Source organism: Protopterus annectens, chromosome 10.part0 (assembly GCF_019279795.1).
Source record: "Protopterus annectens isolate FY-2018-M chromosome 10.part0, PAN1.0, whole genome shotgun sequence".
NCBI classification, from domain to species: domain Eukaryota; kingdom Metazoa; phylum Chordata; order Ceratodontiformes; family Protopteridae; genus Protopterus; species Protopterus annectens.
Genome location: NC_056744.1, coordinates 1199472969 through 1199494312, shown reverse-complemented (window position 1 = coordinate 1199494312; position 21344 = coordinate 1199472969). Strand labels below are relative to the sequence as shown.

The 21344-nt window shown below is 39.6% G+C and overlaps 1 protein-coding gene across 7 annotated transcripts in view; it reads left to right on the top strand.

The window, feature by feature from the left end:
* The first annotated feature begins 1130 nt into the window (after window positions 1–1130).
* Window positions 1131–21344, top strand: part of POMGNT1 (protein O-linked mannose N-acetylglucosaminyltransferase 1 (beta 1,2-)) — a 1898302-nt gene continuing 1878088 nt past the window's right edge. For 2 of the 7 annotated variants that reach the window (XM_044085948.1, XM_044085949.1), the window contains exon 1: window positions 1527–1723. The gene's annotated coding sequence lies outside the window, so the exon portion shown is untranslated. Of the gene's footprint in view, window positions 1335–1524; window positions 1807–21344 lie in introns of those variants that run through there. The other 5 variants (XM_044085946.1, XM_044085947.1, XM_044085953.1 and 2 more) reach the window with 4 other exon arrangements.

The window sequence follows — 21344 nt, the reverse complement described above, 5'->3', positions numbered from 1 at the left end:
CTTTTATCTCCAGGCCTCTGCTGAAAATGGGTAATCTGTGCCCAGTCGGACTTTCCTGGTTTCCAAATGTCAAACAAAGAAATAAAGTGTAAGCAAGGGCTTGGAAGATGAAAGAAATATTTACAACCGGGGCCTGAACCATTTACAGGCTGCCTGTGTTCATTAAAGACACATGTGCCAAACCAAGGATGAATTTTCTGTTTCCCATCCAGTTGTCCAAGTTACACTTGTATTGGGTTAGGGAGGAACTCTGCTTCACATGGACAGGGAGCAAGGATCGTTAAAGGCCTTGATGAGATTTGAACTCATGATCCCGAGTTAATTAGTACTCTGCTCTAGCCCCTAAGGTACAAGTCCACATTTCTTAATTAACCTTATGTAAACACTATCCTTCGGATATTATACAAGAGCTATAGTTTACTTTGGGACAGGTTTTAGGAATCAAAGCAAACTACTAGTGATATGACTAGAAAAATGGACAAATGAGTAGCGAAAACTGCCCCAAAATAGCAAATTTAATGTACTAAAGCGCTTTTCGTTTGCTTATTAAGCAAACTTCTTCAGTCTTAATAAGTAAACGAAAAGCGCTTTACTACATTAAATTTGCTGTTTTGGGGCAGTTTTCGCTACTCGTTTGTCCATTTTTCTAGTTGTTTCTTAGTTTATTTGTCTTTTTATCTGGTTTTACTAGTGATATGAAATAGAATAAAGTTAATTTATATGCCCTATAAATACATGTCCATTTAAGTGTCTGTGACCTAAAAAAACAAATACAGTAAATGTAACTGCAAGAAGATATGACTTTAGAGGATCGTTAAAATCAGTGAGTGTCACGGACATCCTTAGCCATCCTGGTAAGCGGTTCCAAAGTTACATCCCTTGAATCACAAAGCAACCTTCAACAGACAAATCATGACAGACATTGGAGACCCCCAACAGTTCTAGGGAATAAGAACAATATAGGAGTGGGCAACTATCAAACCAGAAACTCCTAAGGATTGGGTGGGAGCAAACTGTGAATGGTCGTACAAATTACGGCTAAAACTTTACATGCGATATGACCACTCTGCAGCAGTGCAGACTCCCAATTAGTAATAGCGTGATACGTAGACTGGGTTTTAGAGTTCGTATACTTCGGAAAATGCATGTTATTCTAGCAACATTATGTCTATAAGAACAGCGTTTAAAATCTGACCCTATTTTCGTGCCGCCGTCCCTCGATTATTTTTGCTTTTGTCCAGATTTCTCATGCTACAAGGTCGAGAGAGATTCACGCAACAATACAAGTACTAGTAACTGTAATTGTTAAAGAAATGCAACCTAGAACATAAGAGGTAAAAATCGTTAGAACTATTGTAACACTCTCTTAGTTTAGAAAGGGGAACCGAAAGCTACTACTAACATAAAAAAATTCGGTGAAAAGTAAACTCTACAAAGCATAACAATGTCAAATCCCCTGCTGTATTTATCTCTACCTAACCTGATAGAAAGGCGACGTGAGGAGCGAGAAAATCGCGTCTCATGACGTAAAGACGTTCGGTGCTCTGAAGCTTGGTATTGTAAATGTATAGCCATGGTAATCTAAATATTGAGAAGAGGTAGAGAAAAAGGTGAAACTTCTGCTTTTTAACAATGACAATAGAAAGCAGGTTCGGCCAAGAATTGGGGTGATTGCAAGGAGCGTGGGAACCGTTGTCGCCGTTTAGTTGAACGTCAAGGACAAGTATTTTAGAGTTAATTTATGAGTTATTATCACTCATGTTGCATTGTTTACATAGACTTTTAAGTTTTACAGCAGTTTTTCAGGTTTGTGTGTTTAATTTACATGTAGCCTGTTAATTAATATGTAAATGATTTTCACGCTTAAATTGCTTTATTACTTTTTAAAATTTAGTTTTGTCTGCATTTGGCAAGTATGGCTCATTCCCTGGCACTGGGTTTATACTTCAGACACTACCGTTAAGTCCATTAAGAAACATTGAAACTTCCAGTTTTAGGGATGATTATACATGTGTACATATTCATGTATAGACTTGTCCTTGTACAAGTTTTTGTTTGGAGGGTTTAACTCTATGGGAAGGGAGTATGATTAAGTCTTGAGTTACCACGGTGGCACAGCTTAACTTTGACACTTAATCTGTCAACTGCCCAGATTTTTGCTACATATTTTTGGTCTGTTCCTCATAAAATATGTGGTTTTCTGGAAAAAAACACTGAGGATTGAAGTCCGTAAATAATTTCAAGGCAAAAGACATTGAGTTTCAGACTTAATGTCCTTCAGAAAGTGCACGTTAACATAACGTCTGTTATTCTTGCAAATTTCTAAGGTTATAAAAGAAATATTTAAAATTTGCTCCTATTTTGGGGGCTTTGTCCTCCCTCAAGAGATCGAGAGGTATGCTTTGACCATGTTGATAAGTTTGTAAAAGTATTATTATTGTTATTATTGGATGTAGTGTATCATTTTATATCTGTTCTGCATAATGATGGAAGTGATTTTGAGAGTCTTAACGTTTAGTGATAATGGTCAAGTAAGCAGTTTAACTGATGTGTATTTACGTCATTTGCCAGTGTTTTTGAAGTTAAATTATCTGATGACAATTTGGAAATAATATGATTTAGTAATGTGCAATACAAAAATGGTGTGTGGTTATTTATTTGTTTAGGGTACATATATGTATGCATTAAGTTATTATCTTGTCATCGGATTTGTGCGAGTTACTGTAAGTAATTATTTTGCTGTGTGGTCTGGAATTTGAGCTGTTCTGTTCAGTTCAGTGCATGCTGGATTCCACATATGCTATTGCTGCTTGTATTGAATGATCCTCATGTTTATTTGTCGTTGTGGTATCTCTAAATTCTGAGTCTAGGGCAGATTGGAACATAACATTTAGCTGTAATGTTACCAATGATGCTGATTTTTTTTACTGTTCTTCATAAGTTTAATGTAACCCATAATCAGGACTGTAATGTATATAGTTTATTTATATATTTGTTAACTTCGTAAGTGAACCAATGAGGGAGGACCTCTTTCAACCAAAACCAGAGCTATAGATAGGCAAGAAGGCAGTAAAACAGAAACCTATGCAGTGAAACTTAGCAATATAAAGAGGTTAAATTTTGGTGCAGCTGGAGATGCAGTGAGCTAACGTGTTAGACATAATGTGGGTTTCCAAAATGCAACTTTGTAACATTTATAAACTCTGGACACAGATTTCTATACGTAAAGCATAACATTAAGCAAACTGTTGGACTTGTAGTGAGCTGTGAGGTATAGATATTGGTATGTTGACAAATTTGTAGAAATTGTGAGACCAAGGATTAAATACATTGAGAAACTAAAACGGAATGTTAAGAATTTGATTACACATTCAGAAATGAAAGGTAAGAGAGGATAATGACTGGGCAGGGAGTGATATGAGTTGGGTGTAGAAAAGCGGTTAAGTTAGGAGGGGGTCTTGAGAAGTAGAGATGGGAATAAAGTTTAGCCAAGTAGGTTAGTAGTGAAATGTTGATAAGTAAGGGTTAAGGGAGAGCACAGCTGTACTGACTGGTGTCAAGAGTGATGAGTGAGTTTATATTCCTAGCAAAATTGTACTGGTAACCATTTTAATACATGTGCATGGACCACTGGAGGAACGACGGGGTAGAAAGAACTGAGCAGCTAAGGAGATTAATGGTGGATATGCTCGATCTAGTAAGTTAGGTGTTGAAGCGAAACATGTTGACACGCATGTGAGAACTTATGATGGATGTTATTGCATTCTGCACTGTGTCACAGGAAGATTGATTGTAAATGCTCAAGGTACATTCTGGTATAACCCATTAACTTTCCTATAGAAATTAGAACTGGAACAAACATACTTTGTCCTTTAGATGATCCTCAGCAGCTGCATGGTAAGACAACATCTGGTGGAGAGAGTAGAAGTTTAGTTACTAAGAGAGCTGGGTGCCAAGAAGGTAAAAACCTTAATTATGTTCTCCACCTTGTTCATTTCTGCAACAGTAGGAATTTTGTTTTACAGTTTATAACAAAGACTTGCATACATACAAATATTTCAAGCATGGGCATTAATGCCTTTCTAGCTTGCCAATATACCAAAACACTTGTTCCCATAGTAAGTATCCAGGCTGCTCTTAGAAATATCTAAACTAGTACTTGCTTTATTGTAATTTGGTAGTCTGTTCCATGCATCAGCTACTCTGGCAGAGAACCAATTAGTGCACTTCTCATTCCTATAGAATGTCCAACATAGGTTGTCTGATGATTCTCTAGTACTTTTTGTTAACCCCAAACATTCCCAGAGGTATTAATGATTTGCTTTTTAACTTTGTAAAATAATGTCTTAGTAAAACTGCATTTAAGTTATATGCAAGAAATCCAAGATGCCAGAGTGAATGTTAACTGCTGCTCATCCATTTCAGAAGGTGCACACAGGTTGGTGTATGTGTGCACTGAAGAATCCATACATTTCCCATTTGAATTACAAGTCTTGAAGGGAGTTTTGTAGTGTATTTTAAATTTAATAATTTTATCAGAAAATTATATTTTATATGGTTAGACATTAAAGTTATTAATTGGGTGTTATCACTGCCAGTAATGCAGTAACAACTGTAATTTAAATGCTACTAATGCAAAGTACTGAGACTGAGATCTGTATTTAGTAATTTAACTGCACTCATTACTTACAGTCAGTGTTCACTAAAGGAAGTGATTATACTAACAGCTGTCATTCTGTAGGATGCATTTCTTTTTCTTTCTTGGCAAAGTTAACTTTTCCACTGCTCAAAAACATTGACGTTCCACATGTCATATGTGATTACCATTTTACTTCCTTGTATTACCCCCTCCCCAGACACGTTTAGTTACTGTGGTCTCCTCAGGGATCAGAATAACCTTTCTATGGCTCCATTTGGGGTGGAACTGAAGTTGCTATTAACACGTCTTTAGCTGGGGTTGTAGGACGGCCTCATCATAGGGTTACCACCTGTCCCACTTTGCGAGGGACAGTCCCTCTTTGGGCGGTTGTGTCCTGACCAAAAATATTAAAAATGGCAAATGTCCTGAGATTGTAGGACATAATTATGTCCCATATGTAATGTAATAGTTGCATAAAATAGTTATTTCTGTATCTAAAATACCTATATATTACAAGAAACAGGATAAGTAACTAAACTGCTACAAGAATAAGCTTATTTTTAGGCAAAAAAGGAAAAGTTCTATCCTTTGTACTGACATTGGGTTTGTGTCAGCCTGTAAAATCTGATGTGTGTCCTGAAAATGTCCCACTATGACCATTTGAAAAGGTGGCAACCTTACCTCATCAAAGTCACTCATTCATTCACGTGGAATGAAAGCATTCATCACTTAGATGGTTTGCCGCCTGGGTGAGTCCTTTGTTCATCTTGGAGTATTTTATTCAAGCCTAAAACACCTTTTTATTCAAGTCTAAAACACCTTTATTTTCAGTAGTTCCATATGGCGTTCAGACATTTTTTAGGTATGTCTTCTTTAACTAAGTGACATACTAGCTAATAATATGCTTTTTTAGAAAGGGCAAGAACTTAATACAGTGACACTAAGATGAGATTAATATGTGATGTCCTGCAGTAGAGAAATTAATCAGTTTGTCACTTAATATCAATATTTCATACTTATCCAGCAAGCGATAAAAGAGCTGAACAACATGATGGCTGCAGGCTCAAACTCACAACAAAGCTATTTTACTGAAATACAAATGTAAGCCCTTTCTCAGTAAACCAGCTGCTGCTTCAGACGTTAACATACATAGTATAAACTCCTTTTTAAGGATATAATTACATCACTTCCCACATCTTTTCCTTCCTATTTAGTTGGGTCCTAAAGTACCCTCATATAAATCTAGTGTCAGACAATAATATATTACATGAAGATCCTTTAAAAAATGATACAGAATATCTAAATCCCAACCACACACACACACACACACACACAATCTCTCTCTATATATATATATATATATATATATATATATAATGTGGATGAAACCACTTCTATAAATATTTTATAATTATAAAAATTAATGTGCAAAATTATTTGTACTGCGGTGGTGGTGCTGCGGTAGCGTTGTCGCCTCACAGTTAGACTTTGCCCGTTCAGTTCTCAGTTAGAGCGTCTTCTGTTTGGCGACATGCGTGAATGGGCGTTTCTTCGTTGAAGGTTGTGCGTTAGGCCTGGCAAGCCAGCACGTAAAACTCTACTGCCAATCATTAGCGGACCGGAGTTCCGCTGTGGCAACCCCTAACTGGGAAAAAGCCGAAAGACACAAACAAACAATGTGCAAAATTATTTAAAAAACAAAACTTTTGCATGTTGCATAAAAATACAATGTTCATGTCAAAATTATATAACGATGCAAAATAAACAAGTACATATGAAATTATATAAAACTCATGTAAAGATTTCTAACAAATGTATATATAACTATAAACTATATATCCATACACTTAAGTCTTCTTCTACCTGCAGAGGAGTCTTACTGGTTTAATAGGAACCTTATCATTCAAGCCTATCCCAGAGGAAATAAAATAGCTTTGTTGTGAGTTTGAGCATAGAGCCATCATGTTGTTCAGTTCTTTTATTGTTTGCTGGATTTATCATTTAATTGAGTAGAGCATTAGTCTGGTACCTGTGGATATTTCTGTGTGGATTTCATATTTATTTTCATCATCATACCTCACAGAAAGTACAGATTTTTGCCAAATATAAGTCATTAAACTTTGAAGTCAGAAAATTACAGGCAATTGTTTCAGACTTCATATCCTTCAGAAAATTTACGCTAATTCAAAATGTGTTGTTCTATCAACATTCTATGAGCAATATTAAAAAACTGTCCCTATTTTTTGGGGGGTCTTTGTCCCCCTATTACTAATGTATTTTTCCAGATTTCTTGTTCTAAAAGGTTGAGAGGTATAATGTTCATACTTTTATAACTGATAGATCAGCATGCTGTTGAGGGGTATGGTGTGAAATGGTATGGTGGGAAGTGGAAAATTCATTGTCACTGTCCATTTATATCACTGTATTCCAGAGGTATTGCTGGTTGTTAGTAATTTTGAAAATAAGTGATATTTCCATATGTATTTCAAAAATCAAGTTACTTGCAAACTATTATATAATCTAAGCAACATTACATAAATTATTCAGTTTCTGCCTTCTCTTGAACCTCATTTCTCCTCCAAAATGTTTCTTCGTTTATTGTTCCTACAGTTTCCATTTTTCAATATGTAATTTACTCCTGTCCTTTTCTAAAGATCCCACTTTCTTAGATTTTGATTTCTATTTTCTAATAATTGCTTTAAAAAAAAAAACATTTCCTTAGTTACTCTCATTTGTTTGCCCGATATTTCTGTCAGGGTACTCCATCACACCACCAACATTTGCCATCTACTTCAGGAAAAATTCTTTGGAGTCTGCTTATAAAAGTACCCAGGCAAAAATCCTAAAATCTTCTAGACGTTGTTGCATATTTGGGAGCCATACATATGTACTCCCATTGTTTCTTTGTCAGTTGCATATCTAGTCTCTTTTCCCAAACTTTTTCTGACCTCTACTGATTGATTCCTATAGTTATTGTGCAATATGTTATATACCCTATTAATTATCCTCTTTTTAACAGCTGCTTGTCTTCTGGAGTCAAAAACTCAACTAGTGAAGATCTGTCATTTAGGATTCCTCTATCTCTTTCTGTTTGTCTGTTCTCTTATTAGGGAAGGCAATGATTAGCCTGCAATCCAAATGTTTTCTTGGCCTCTTCCCATTCTGTAACTTTTCCTTCTCTATAATTATTTGTTCCCACTGCCTTAGTTCCTTTGCCATCTTCCTTCAGTAAACTCCAATCCCTGCTTGTCTGGGCTCTGTGCTCTTAGTTGCAGTCATTCCTATCGGCAGAATCTCCTTTCTCCATTCCTGTTTTGGTTTAGTGCATAGTGTACTTTTCTTCTCTTTTATGAATATAATATTCTATATGACTGTTGTTATTGTCCTTAAGGATCTGCATCCAAAATCCCATGTTTTCCTTGTATCTTAAGCTATCCCCCTGCTTCATCAGCGTCTGTTTCCACTTTGAATTATAGCTTTCTGCTTGTGTTATGTGTAAAAGTCTTTACTGTGTAGCTGTAAAATGTCTCTTCAAGTCGGTAATCCTAAACCTCCTTGTTCTATTGGGAAGATCAACTTATCCCACTTGACACTTGCCCTCATCTTCTTCTTCTTCTTTCGGCTTTTTCCCGGTTAGGGGTCGCCACAGCGGATCACCTTGTCCGCACATTGAATGGCAGTGGAGTTTTACGGTGTCGAGTTGCCAGCCCGGCGCCCAACCTTCCACAGAAGGCACACTCACATGCACACCTAGGGCCAATTTAGAGTGTCCAATCCACTTGCAGCATGTCTTTGGGATGTGGGAGGAAACCGGAGCACCCGGAGGAAACCCACGCGACCACAGGGAGGACATGCAGACTCTGCACAGAAGGCACCCCAGCCGAGGATCGAACTGGAGAACCTCTTGCTGTGAGGCAGCAATGCTAACCACTGCACCACCGTGGCCGCCCTACTTGACACTTGCCCTCATACCCTCCCAAATAAAATTTTCAACTCTCTTTTCTTCTGATTTGATAAAAATATGCTGGGACTAAAATATTTTTAATATTTGCATCTTGCTATTTAAATCCATAGGCAAGGGCTATGTGTTTCTCAGTTTTTGTATTATCTTTTGTTAGTTTTTTTCCCACATATCTTTAGCTGCCATAACTGAATACTTTTTAATCCATGCTCCTAAATATTTAATGTTTCCATAAATATAGGTGCTGTTGAACCAATTAATTTGTGAGCCCTTGTTTTGTCTTCATTAATTCAACAACAAAAAAAAAAAACAGAACTGCCTCAGAGTATTCCACAACATTGAGATTTCCTGTTGTGGTTCCATCAGGTGCAGAATATCATCTACAGATGACACAAACTTTTCTTGAACACCATTCCAATTATATCCTTGAATCTCTTTTATTTATTTTGCCAGGGAATCCAAATATAACGCAGATCACAAAGGGTAAAGTGGACACCACTCCCTGATTCTTCTGTTCAGACTCAACTTTGTCTCTGATCCCTTGTTATTGTATCAGGAAGTGCAAATGCTTCCATTGCCTTACTCATAAAATCTCAGCTTACTCAGTCAGATACCTTCTCAGCATCAAGACCCACCAATAACAGTGCTATTTTCTTACATTTTGCATCCCTGTGGATCTTCATTGTTTTATTAATATTGTCAAAAATTTGAATCCCATCCACAATAAACATATTTGGTCCATATCTTTCAATTTTGGCATCACCTTTGCCATTCTTATAGCCATTATCGATATAAACATGTTTTACGGTCATGGTTTAAACTTGAAATGGGCCTATATGAAGCTAGATCAGATGGTTCTTGATCTAGGTATTACAGCCTCCACAGCTTTTTTTCCAAGATTTGTTGCCTCTCTTTCTTTTCAAAATTCTGTTAAATGAACCTTTCAGATCTTTCACTTTTTCTCCTCCTAGCTTCCAGACTTTCACCAGAATACCATCTAATCCTGGATAATTTTCTGTAGATTGGTTATACAACACTGTATCTCGTCTCATCCTGTTCTATGAGTTGTTGAGCCTCATCTACCTCTAACCTTGACATGTTTAATTCTTTGGGTGTGACCCCAGTTCCAAGGTTGTCCTTCTTGGTCCCGGGCTCGCATCTCTCCTCGGGTGGACCTGCTTTCCATGTGATGGAGAGGGTCCTTGCCTCCACAGGCTTGCAGTCAGCACCAATGGCATCAACACCAGAACCCCCCTTCTAGCATGCAGCTGTCCCAACCCTCTACTTCAGGATCCCGGGCATGGGAGCCGTAAGACCTCCCTTTGAAGGTATCCCTTTCTCCGGAGTCCTCTTCAGAAGATCCCACTGGGGAGCCACTCCGGAAAAAATGGTGCAAGAGGAAGCACCTTGATTCCCCTGAGGAATCTGTCACTGAGGACACCGATTGTGATGAGGGAGGAGGGTCCCCATGGTCTCCCTTAGGCAATGTCTCATTTGGAGACATCTCGAAATCCTCAAGCAGATGGGAGACTGGAATCCCTCTAACCCTTCTTTGAAGGAATCTGTGTTCTTGCAGGCTTTCCATGCCTGGCCATCTACTTCCTGGGTGACCCCACCTGCAGATGAGCTTGTAAAGCTGATTGTGCAGCATGCCTGGAAGGCCCTGGACAACGTAGAACCTGTCCCCTCGGAGGCCGGACAAAATTTTATCAACCCCTGAAGACCAGCCCAACTGGTCCAAACAGCTGACTGTTGATTCCATGGTTATGGTGGCCACCAAGAGGGAACTGGCAGAAGATAGTTCCAGTGTCCATCCTCCGAACAGGAAGTCTCTGGCCATGGACAGACTGGAGAAGTGGACCTATGCTTCAGCGACCTTTGCCATTCGGTCGCTGACCTATCTGGTATACTTCATTTCCAAAAAGACGTAATTTTCTGAAATGTCTACTTCTTTGGCGGGGGTACTTCCTGATGAGGTGCGTGATGCTGTCGCCTTGCAGATGCATTTGATATCTCACATCACCAAGGGGGCAGCTCGAGCTGCCGCATCAGGCATTGTCATGAGACGTCATGCTTGGATGCATTTGTGTGATTTCGCAGACCCCTTTAAACCTTCCTTCGTCAACATGCCTGTTGATGAATCTGCACTTTTTGGTCCCAAAGTATAGGAGACACTAGCACGAAGTGAGAAAGATGGAAAGACCTTGTCTGCTGTGGGCATATGTTTATATATGTTTTTTCACCCCACAGAGGTCCTACTCCAGGAACTATAGGGGAGGGAAATTTTGGTTCAAGAAGTCCCAGGGATCTTTTCGTGACACTCATGGTGAGCAATCCCCCCAGGGCAGAGGGGGCAACTCATCTGGAAGACACCCCTTTCGGGGTAGAGGGGGTCTACATAACCAGGGTGCTAGAGATTCCTTCTCCGGCCGACCCTACCAGCGCTCATGAGCAGCGGCCCGATTTGCTTTCCTCTGGAAGTAGTCGGGGGTCATTTTTCCCTGCACCTACCAGCCTGGCAACTTATTACTACTGATGTTTGTGGCCGACCCTACCAGCACTCCTGAGCAGCAGCCCGATTTGCTTTCCTCTGGAAGTAGTTGGGGGTCGTTTTTCCCTGCAACTACCAGCCTGGCAACTTATTACTACCGATGTTTGGGTGCAGAGAATAATATCCAGAGGCTACCATATCCCATTCGATTCAACTCCCAGACCCGTCAAACGAATCCCCGATGTGCCACCCAATCAGAGGGAGGTAGCAGTCTTAGAAATAGAAAAGCTGCTGAGGAAGAGTCATCCAACCAGTCCTACCAGACCAGAGAGGATCCGGGTTTTACTCAAGGTTCTTTTTAGTGCCAAAAAAGACAGGGGACTGGAGATTAATCCTGGAACTTTGCCTATTGAATAAATTTATGAAACCTCAAAAATTCCTGATGGCCGGGGTACAGTTCATTCTCCCCTTTCTAGGGAAGGACAACTGGATGTTCTCTGTAGATCTCCAGGACACATATTACCACATAAAAATGGATCAGCGCTCCCGGCGATTTCTCTGCTTCCGGCTGGGAGCCAATCACTACTAGTTCAGGGTACTGCCGTTCGGTCTCTCGACAGCCCCCCAAATGTTCACCAAATGTATGGCAGTTGTAGTAGCTCATCTTCGACTACAAGGATTCCAGGTGTTTCCTTATCTAAATGATTGGCTCCTTACTGCCTCGACCAGGAATTTTCTAACCCGCAGCCTCTCTTACACGAGGACAAATCTCAAATGTTCCCAACAAAAACACTGGAATTCATTGGAGCAGTCTTCGACACAACATCCTGTCAAGCTTCCCTCCCTCCTCGCAGGGTTTCAAAAATAAGACATCAGATCCAAGCCCTCCTTCCACAGACCTTTGTACCAGCAGGCCTTGTACTGCAACTCTTGGGCTCTATGGCAGCTGCCATTACCCTAGTACCACTAGTGAGGTAGCACATGAGAATATTACAGTGGCTACTTTCTTCACAATGCTCGATCTTAACCTACCCTCTCGACCACATAAGCTTTACAAACCTTTGCAAGAAAGAAATGCAATGGTGGATGAAGCCAGAATCAAATCTTTGGTGTCGACCATTCTGTCTTCCCCCAGCCCAGGGCCCACGGTGACCACGGACGTTTCCCTGTTAGGGTGGGGAGGCATTTCCAGGGAAAGATGGTCCAAGGCACCTGGTCCCCCATGGAGGCCAATTTGCACATAAATGTCCTGGAATTGAGGGCAGTTCTCTTAGCGTTGCAAGTGTTCCATAGAGACCATTGCAATTCATCGGACAACATGTCAGCCTTCTGGTAGCCATAAGGATTTAGCACTGGGTGCTAGCTTCCAACCGCTTTCTTATAGCAACCCACATTCCCGGGATTTCCAACCTTATTGCGGACAATCTGAGTAGGAACATCCTGATGACTCACGAGTGGTCCCTCCGTCCTGTAATAGCGGATCAGATCTTCCACCACTGGGGCAGGCCTTGCTGCGATCTGTTTTCTTTCCCTCTAAACAACAAATGCAGAAGATACTTTGCCCTGACCCCCCCCCCCCCTCAGGGGGAATCACAGAAGGATGCTCTTATGCATAATTGGCCCCCAGGTCTACTGTATGCCTTTCCCCTGTTTCCCCTCATCCTGAAATTGCTTCCCAACCTTTGAGCTTTCTGGAGGAAAGTGATCCTCATTGCCCTTTATTGGCCTCGTCAAGTCTGGTTTCCTTGCCTATGGCCCCATCTGATTAGCAGCCCATGGATCCTGGTTCAATCTCAAGGTCCGCTGTCTCACCCCTGTGGAATTGATTCACCCCAATCTCCACACCCTCAAGCTCACAGCTTAGTTCCTCCACTTCCGATGATTGCCAGGCTGCCTGATATCTCATCTCCCATCCGTGAGATTCTTCTGGCTTCACACAAACCTTCCACCAGAAAAATGTATTCTAGTAAGTGGACTAAGTTCTCTACTTGGGCCAAAGATCAGAACATAGACCCTTTCTCTATGCCTAGTCAAATGATCCTACATTACCTGACTACTCTTCTACATGCAGGAGCCTCAGCATCGACAATTACTGTGCATTTAGCAGCCATCGCAAATTTTCATAATGGATTTGATAATTCTTCTGTTATGTCACACCGTCTGTGCAAAACCTTTTTGAAAGGAGTATTGCACCTTAAACCTCCTGTCAAGCCCCCCCATAGAACCCTGAGACTTGACTTTGCTACTTCAGTCGTTAACAAGCCCTTCTTTTGAGCCTTCTGATTCGTGTGAGATAAAATATTTGTCATAGAAGACTCTACTAATAGCACTTACCTCAGCAAGAAGAGTATCTAAGTTGCAGGCCTTATGTGTCAAGAGACCTACCTTGAGCTTCCACAGGGATAGAGTGTCCCTTTGTACTGACCCTTCATTCTTGCCCAAGGTAATTTCTGGATTTTCAATTAACCGATCTATTGACCTGCCAGTTTTCTTCCCTCATTCAGAGGGGAGTATCTTTTGCACACCTTGATGTTCATAGGCAGCTTCGTTTTTATCTGAACAGGATTAAATCTTTCAGGAAAATGGATCAGTTGTTTGTGGCCTTTGCTGCACCCAGATTGGGTAAACTTGTCTAAAGTGACTCTATCCTCTTGGGTTAGAAACATCATAACCTTCATCTACCATCAAAGTAAACTATTCTTACCTTCCAGATTAAAGGCTCATTCTACTAGATTGATAACTACTTCTGTGGCTTTTCATTCCAGAGCCTCTATGGATGATATCTGTGCAGCAGCCATTTGGGCAAGACCTCATACATTTATCACTCATTACAAATTGGATTTGGGCTCCGGGGGATGAGCATCTTTTGGTTCTATGGTGATCAGGAATATCCTTCCTTAAGGCCACCTAGGGCTGTCGTAGCTGGGGACTCTGTTCTATCAGTAAGGAACGAATAAAGATTTACATCATCAGATAAAGAAGTTGTCTTACCATGACGTTTCATCTGTGTTGTAGGTCTTTATTCATTCATTAATCCTCGCTTGCCCTCCTTCCCCTTGCCCGGACTCCTGATGGACTTTAGGAACTCCTGGTTAAGGTATTTGCTCAGACAGAGCTTCCTACTGTTTATCTTACTATCTCTATAATATAGTGGTGGGAAAACTCAGTCTGAAGAGACTATGAGAGGGGCATTATGCATAGGTCTTAGCTGAGAGTTTTTGGCTGGTGCAAGCTTGGAAACTGCCGTGTCGATTTCGTGGATGGAACCGAAGTCCTATCAGTAATGAATGAATAAAGATCTACAACACAGATGGAACATTATGATAAGACAACTTCTTTTTTTATTTGTTTACTGGTGTAGTGCACTGATCTCAAATGACCATTTTCAGGCACAGCCCAGGTGAATAAGATCATATAAGAAATGTGCAAAATGTATTTACAGATACAAAGGTATATTAAAATCCATAGATTTTTAACCCCCTGTATAGTTAATGAATTGAGTTATGCTTGCAGCATAAGGGGGGGTGGGTGCTTCACTCCTCAGTGCGTTGTACTTTGGGTAACGCATTTCAACTGAGATCACATCTGCTTGACCTTGTGGTAGCACAGATAGATGTGAGATCCCATGGCACCTACCAAAAAAGAGTAGGGTAAGCTCCCTAATGCCTCATTCAAATGTCCTCTGGTAGTAGAAATAGCTAATCAGGTTTCACCTGTTGAGACCACTAGCCTAATGGGATTAACTCTGTCAAAAAGGGATAAATAAATAAATAAATGAAAAAGGATTAAGGGGAAAGCATTATATTTGAATTTCTATAAATTTTGCTCCTTAAGCAGAGTTGTAGTTTTAAAAAGATGAGAGATTAATTTTTTTTATGTTCTTGCTTGCTGGTACTAAAGGCAGATTTGATTAGTTGGTTCTGGACAGGAAGTTAAGAACTGCATTGGGGGAAAGTCATGCCAGTTAATTGAGTCTTGTGTGTAAATTTGTAATTTCATACGTAGTTATTCATTTCTTGAAATGAAATTGTGTTTTATACTTCATGGTTGCATATATCTGTTGATGAGTCCCTCTCTTTTTCTGTTTAAAAGTCAAACATAATATAAGCAGTGGAGTATATGGGTGAAGTTTTATTCTGTAGTCTGGACAATCAGCTGCAGTGGATGTACAGGAGCAAGACACACCTGAATCTCTGTCTAGATCCAGTGGTTAGAGCAGTGATGCACAGTTTGACAAACTTCTGGCAGGGCTAACTATAGAAGATAGTTGGGGCGGTGGCCTAATGGTTAAGGTGTTTGTCTTACAAACACAAGGTGCAGGGTTTGAGTCTCACAATGAATAATTGGCTAGGCTTAAAAAATGGCTCACAAGAGCAGTTAGCTTAGTATGAACCTAAGAGACCATGACTAAATGTACTGGACAATTTTGGTCCGTTTCCAAAGTCGTTCTTCATTTGTAGAGCCTGCAAACAGAGTTATGTGAAGTAGAAAACAGAATTAGGTCAAGAGTTCCAGGAAGAATGTTTAGATCTTAGTGGCAACATTAGTTGGGTGGTTTTGTATGGCTGCAAAATGGGTAATAGTGTATAGTGCTAGGCCCAAAATAAAATAACATCTTTTCATGCTATCACTCTGCATGGGGGGAAATGATATTATGTGGCACAGGGCACATTGGCACTATTAAGTTCAGGTCAGATGTTGTTGCCACATAACAGTGGTAAAATGGGGGGAAGTGGATGGAATTGACCCAGATGCTCAGAAATTAGGAACATGCCCAAAAGAGTAGAAAGTAGTAAAAGAAGCTCTTTTTTGTCTGATTGGCATACCTTTTTTAATCTGTAGAAGTAAAAGAAATACATAGACCTACTACAAGTATGTTTTGAAGCTTATAGAGAAGACTTAAGAAATGTACTAGGATCATCGTAGCAGTCATGTCTCCAGTACTGGTGCATCTCTTTTGGGCAGGATCTTCCCAGCTAAGATACCACCAGCACACAAGCAAAATAGCCCAACAAAAGAATGGATTTACTCTGGCAAAGTTTCAAAACCCAGGAAAGTTTTTAAGAGGAAAATAATCGTATGTGGGGAAGCATCAGAAACAAGCACTGTTGCCTGGACTGCAGTGTTGCCCTGTGCACTATAGCATGTTTTAGAACATGCATTAAAAAAGTTATGGAATACACACATACACACACACACACACACACACACACACACACACACACACACGCACACAGAAACAGCTTTCTCTGAGTAAGGTCTCGCATAGAGTTAGCAAATCCAAACATTTCAGAAGGCCTCACATCACAGGCTGGCATTTTACTCCATTTCCATCTGAAAGCTGTTTCACCTCCTCTCAAAAGAACAGGTGAGAGCTGTAAAAGTTTACAGCAGATGTAAAAAACAAATTTCTTACCTGATAAGGCATTTTGTTACAGCTTATAGGGTGAGGCCTCCACTCCACATACTAGCAAAGGTGTGCCACTATGTATATCAAGAGATCAAGAGTGTGCTACAGTAACGCCCTTGGGAGTGGAATGACATTGAAGTGTGTTTTTTTAATCCATCCACCACCCCTTCTCCCATTTTTGCAGATGAGGTCGGGGTGTCACTTGAACAGTGTTGATTATCTAGAGCTAAAGTTTACACTGCCAGGCGGCTAGCCCTGCTGCAGTAGTGTATTATAGTGAACTCCCTTACAGGAAACTAGAATTTGATCTGTCAGATACAAACTAGCAAATCCAACATTTCAGACAGCTTTTATTGTCACTGCCTGGCATCTGTTTCTCCTTTGTTTAAAAGACCAGGTAGAGCTAATGTCCAGAATATTTGTGCACTAATTCATTATTTCACCAAAGGTAAAAATCCAATAGAACAATACGCACACTCTTGTGTTTTTTGTTTAATTAAATAATTTTTTTTTATTGGGGGGGGGTTCTAGCATTGAATAAACATTTCAGGTTCTTTGAAGTGCTGGCTGGACAAATTTATAATTAAGACTTGTATTCATATGAGGCATTGCTGCGGTAGCGTTGTCGCCTCACAGTAAGACGTTGTCCTGTTCGATTCTCAGCTAAAACGTCTTCTGTGTGGAGACGTGCATGAATGGGCGTACCTTCGTTGAAGGTTGTGCGTCAGGCCTGGGAAGCTGGTACGTAAAAATCTACTGCCAATCATTAGCGGACCGGAGTTCCGCTGTGGCGACCCCTAACCGGGAAAAACCGAAACAAGATTCATATGAGGCATTACTGTATGCACATTGTTTGACTTGATTTTTCATTTGGTTTGCTGATTCATTAACACCAGTACCTTATTATAGATCTGATTAGATGAAGGTTTTGATGCATTCATCTCATCACTTGTGGAGATAACACTACAACCAAATACTTTAAGGGGGAAAGATCAGATCATAGGATATGTTTAATATCAGCTTCCTCCATTTCCAGTACATCTGCTGTCATAATGAAAAGTTTTTTTGTTACACACTCCAAATATTTCCAGGCTTTACAATATTTGGTATAAACATTAAGATTATAAACAGTAAAGATTCTCTGGGCTTACTTGGACATGGGAATGGTGCCAAGCAGGTTGTGAGTTCTGAGAAATTCGGGGATAAGCGGAAATGACCGTCTTTACTAAATAATGGTGTGACATGCGACATGCCTAATCTGTTATGTGTTGTAAAACTTCATCAAATGAAATTTCAATCAGGCCGAATAGTGCAAATGACAGTACTAAGCATTTAATGGATTTATTAATGATAGTAACTACCGGAATCCCTTAAAATATCAAATTGAAATAAAACAACAGGTTAAAAAACAGTGATCAGAAAAGAGACAGGTTTTTTTTTTTGTGACCAAAATTACTACAAATATGGATGTATATTCTGTTGTGTATGATCAAGTGTGCAATAATGTTAAATTCAGTTTGCTAAATTGAAATGCAATTTCAAAGAGGAAGAGAGGAGGTCAACAGGCTAGATCAATATTGTGGCATACTGATTCCTCTGCCTCTGATTCAGCCACAGCAGAAAGCTGACAACTGATTTTGATGATTGCTGATTTTGATGATGACAAAGAACTATCAGTTTGCTGCTTAAAGATTCCTGAAGTTCTCTGTCCTAGGTTGAAACAGGAACTGATGGTTATCATTCCTATGTCCTACATTTTTTTTTATTTTTATATATTTTAGCTAAGGTGCACATAAGTCAAGACTGTGCTTCTGGATGCCCATTTGTCTGTGGAAAGGGTTCTATCAGGGGACCCAATTGAGAGTCTTTGTGCATGTTTTAAACCTCTTTTGAGCTACATTAGAGCTTTCATTAAGAATAACACTAAGTTCTTACAGCTTAGTAATGAAATGGATGTGGACTGGTATTTTTGTACACCTCTCTACCTCCTGACGTAGGCCTGAGGGTAATTCCCCAGTGGTTAGATGTACATTGGTTATATTGCACTGAATTCAGTTACATTTTGATGGAGCTGTCATTTAAGAGTATGTTTGTTTTATTTTGAGGAGGATAGGTATTTTCAGTTGAATGGTACTGCAGTGGGGGCAGTCTTTGTCCCCATTTATGTAGCTGTATTCATATGGTATTTCAAATTAGATGTCTGTGATCTTAATGCCTAGGTTTCCCCTTAGGGCTAATCTGTCACTCAGATATCCACTTTTCAGGATGAGGTATCTGAAAAGCAAAGAACACAATTTTTCGCAATATCAGCAAAAGGCACCATGTAATAACAGTACTTTAAGGTTTGTTGCCACATGCATGGCTGATACATTCCAAGGCATAATAAATATTGGCCTAATTTGCTCAGCTCAGTGATTCCTATTTCTGCTCTGTATTGGGTACTTGAGTATTATACTCATCTCAGGCTGCAAGATAAAAGGTTTGGTTAAATCTGTTGTTCAGTTTAACTCTGGATTCTACACCTTGTGATTAGTGCAAGTATTATACTTGCACGTTTCAGTACTATTAATGTTAATGATTGCTTTTCTTTTAGATGGTCTGTAATGTGTAATTTTTTACAGGTTACCTATCTTGTACAATGTCAGCGTGGGGCTTTATATGTGGGCAAAACAAAACAAAGGTTTAACCATAAGATTGTTGTAGATTTAAGTGTCAGCAAGTGTTAAACATGAATCTAGCAAACTCCTAGAAATATGACTGCTAAATTTTTATTTGTAGGCATCAGTGGGTTTAGACTAGGTGTAACTGTATCACTGGTTGAATTTGGAACGGTGTTGGATTATTAATATGGGAAAGCTATTCAAGTCTAGCTTAAATGTCTTGTACTAACTGTCTAGTTGATGCATATGCATTCGTTTGATGACATTACTTTTTTACTTTTTACGAAGTTCTTTTTTTAAAATTATTTTATGGCATTTCAGCTAATAATTAGTTGTGCGAGTATGTGATTTCTCTTTTAGTTAAAACATGAATAAGATAATAACTGCTCGTATAAGCAAGCCTCTTCAGTACAATAACTTTTTTTCTTGCTGTGAATAAAGTTTTTTTTAGGCTGTTTGAAGAGATGGTTGGACTGTTATTGCTCATTTGTACACATGTGCCAAATGCTATGGTTCATAGGTCTTTGATGCTGTGGTTTGATCTTTTGCATTCAGTACTCTTTCCTGTAGTGATATTACACTGAACTCCAGCTTCTTGTGCTGAATACAACACTGGTGTAATGATTAAGGTATTTATCTCACAGATGCAAATTTATAGTCTGCAAACTGATAGCCTGATATTTGACTATTCCAGTAGCAATAGATGTAATTGTAGGGCTATAATACAGATGGTCCTGGGTTCTAATACAAGAAGGGTAACATATATTTTCTGCATTTTATTTTTCCCACCTACCCACCCAGCTGTTGTTGTATTCTTAAACTTGGTGGTGTTTGAATTGCCTGTCCCTACTATAAATCTGATTTTGGATACTTCCCCCTAGTCTTATCTCATCAGCTCGTTCTACCGAGTATGGAAAGATCAGTGGGAAGGCCCACCCCCTTAGTTTTATTTATTTGTCATTTTTTACCTGGGTTAGGCCAACTGAGCCAGTGGCCCATTTTCAGTGGAGCCCCGAGGAGAAAAACTCCAATTTACAATACAAGTAAATATTATAGGAGATACATTTTTAGACATATTAGAAAGAAAAATAAATTACAGGCTTAGAAAAACATTTATAGTAATTAGAATTAGGAATGCGTATACACAAATTGAGAATACATGTTAGAAATAGCATGGTATTAAGTAAGAAGATGCAAGTAGGTGAGAGACAGATGAAGAGCACAATAAATTAGCCATTTCTTACAATAATGAGTCTATGAAGACAGCTGTGGAAGCAATATGAGAGACTTTAAAGAGTTGTGGGGGGGGGCATGGGAGATAAGTGGGATCTTGGCAGTGGCAGGAGCTAGCATTTAGGAGAACCATTTTTGAGTTTGAATTTAAAGATATTTGTGCTAGAAATAGTTCAGATGTTAGGGGGGAGCTTCTTCCAAGCTTGGGACACACTGTTTTTGTAAAGAGGTTTGCCAATATTTTTGATAGGTTTGTACGTGTCAGGTAGGTGCTGGTCTGAGCTACGGAGAGTACAGGAGGAGGGTATAAAGGGATATTAAGCAGGAGAGAGGGGCTCAAGCTAAGGGTTTGGAAAATAAAGTGTGTGAGTTGCAGCTGGGAGAAAAGCAGGTGTTGGGGGAAGTCCAGCCAGTGAAGTTGTTTCAAAGGAATGCAGTGATGTGATTTGTAGGGTTGGTTACTGGGAAATCTTGCAACATTATAATAGGTTTGACACAGTTTAGCGAAAAGGGTGGTTTGTAGATGAGTAAAAATAGGAGAGGTGTGGTTTGTAGATGAGTAAAAATAGGAGAGGTGTATAGAAGACAAAGCAGGAGGAATGCCTGAGCTAGAGTTTGTTTGGAGTCAGGGATTAGGTATTTATTTCTGTAGAGTAAACAGAGTTTTTGGTTTGTCTTTTTGATACAGTGCTGTATATGGGTATCAAATTTCAGTTGGCCTTTGATTGTAAAACCCAGAAAAGTTCTGGGCCGCTATAAACGGTATTCTCCAACCAGGTAAATCACCAACTCCTCATCCAAACATAGACACCACCTGTATAAACACAGCCACCCAATTCAAGTTCTTTACCAACTCTATATTAAAGCTGTCAACAGACCTACACTCCTCAACTCCACTGTACCATATAACCCATCAAATAATGCCAACTCCTTCACCCTTCAACCTGTAC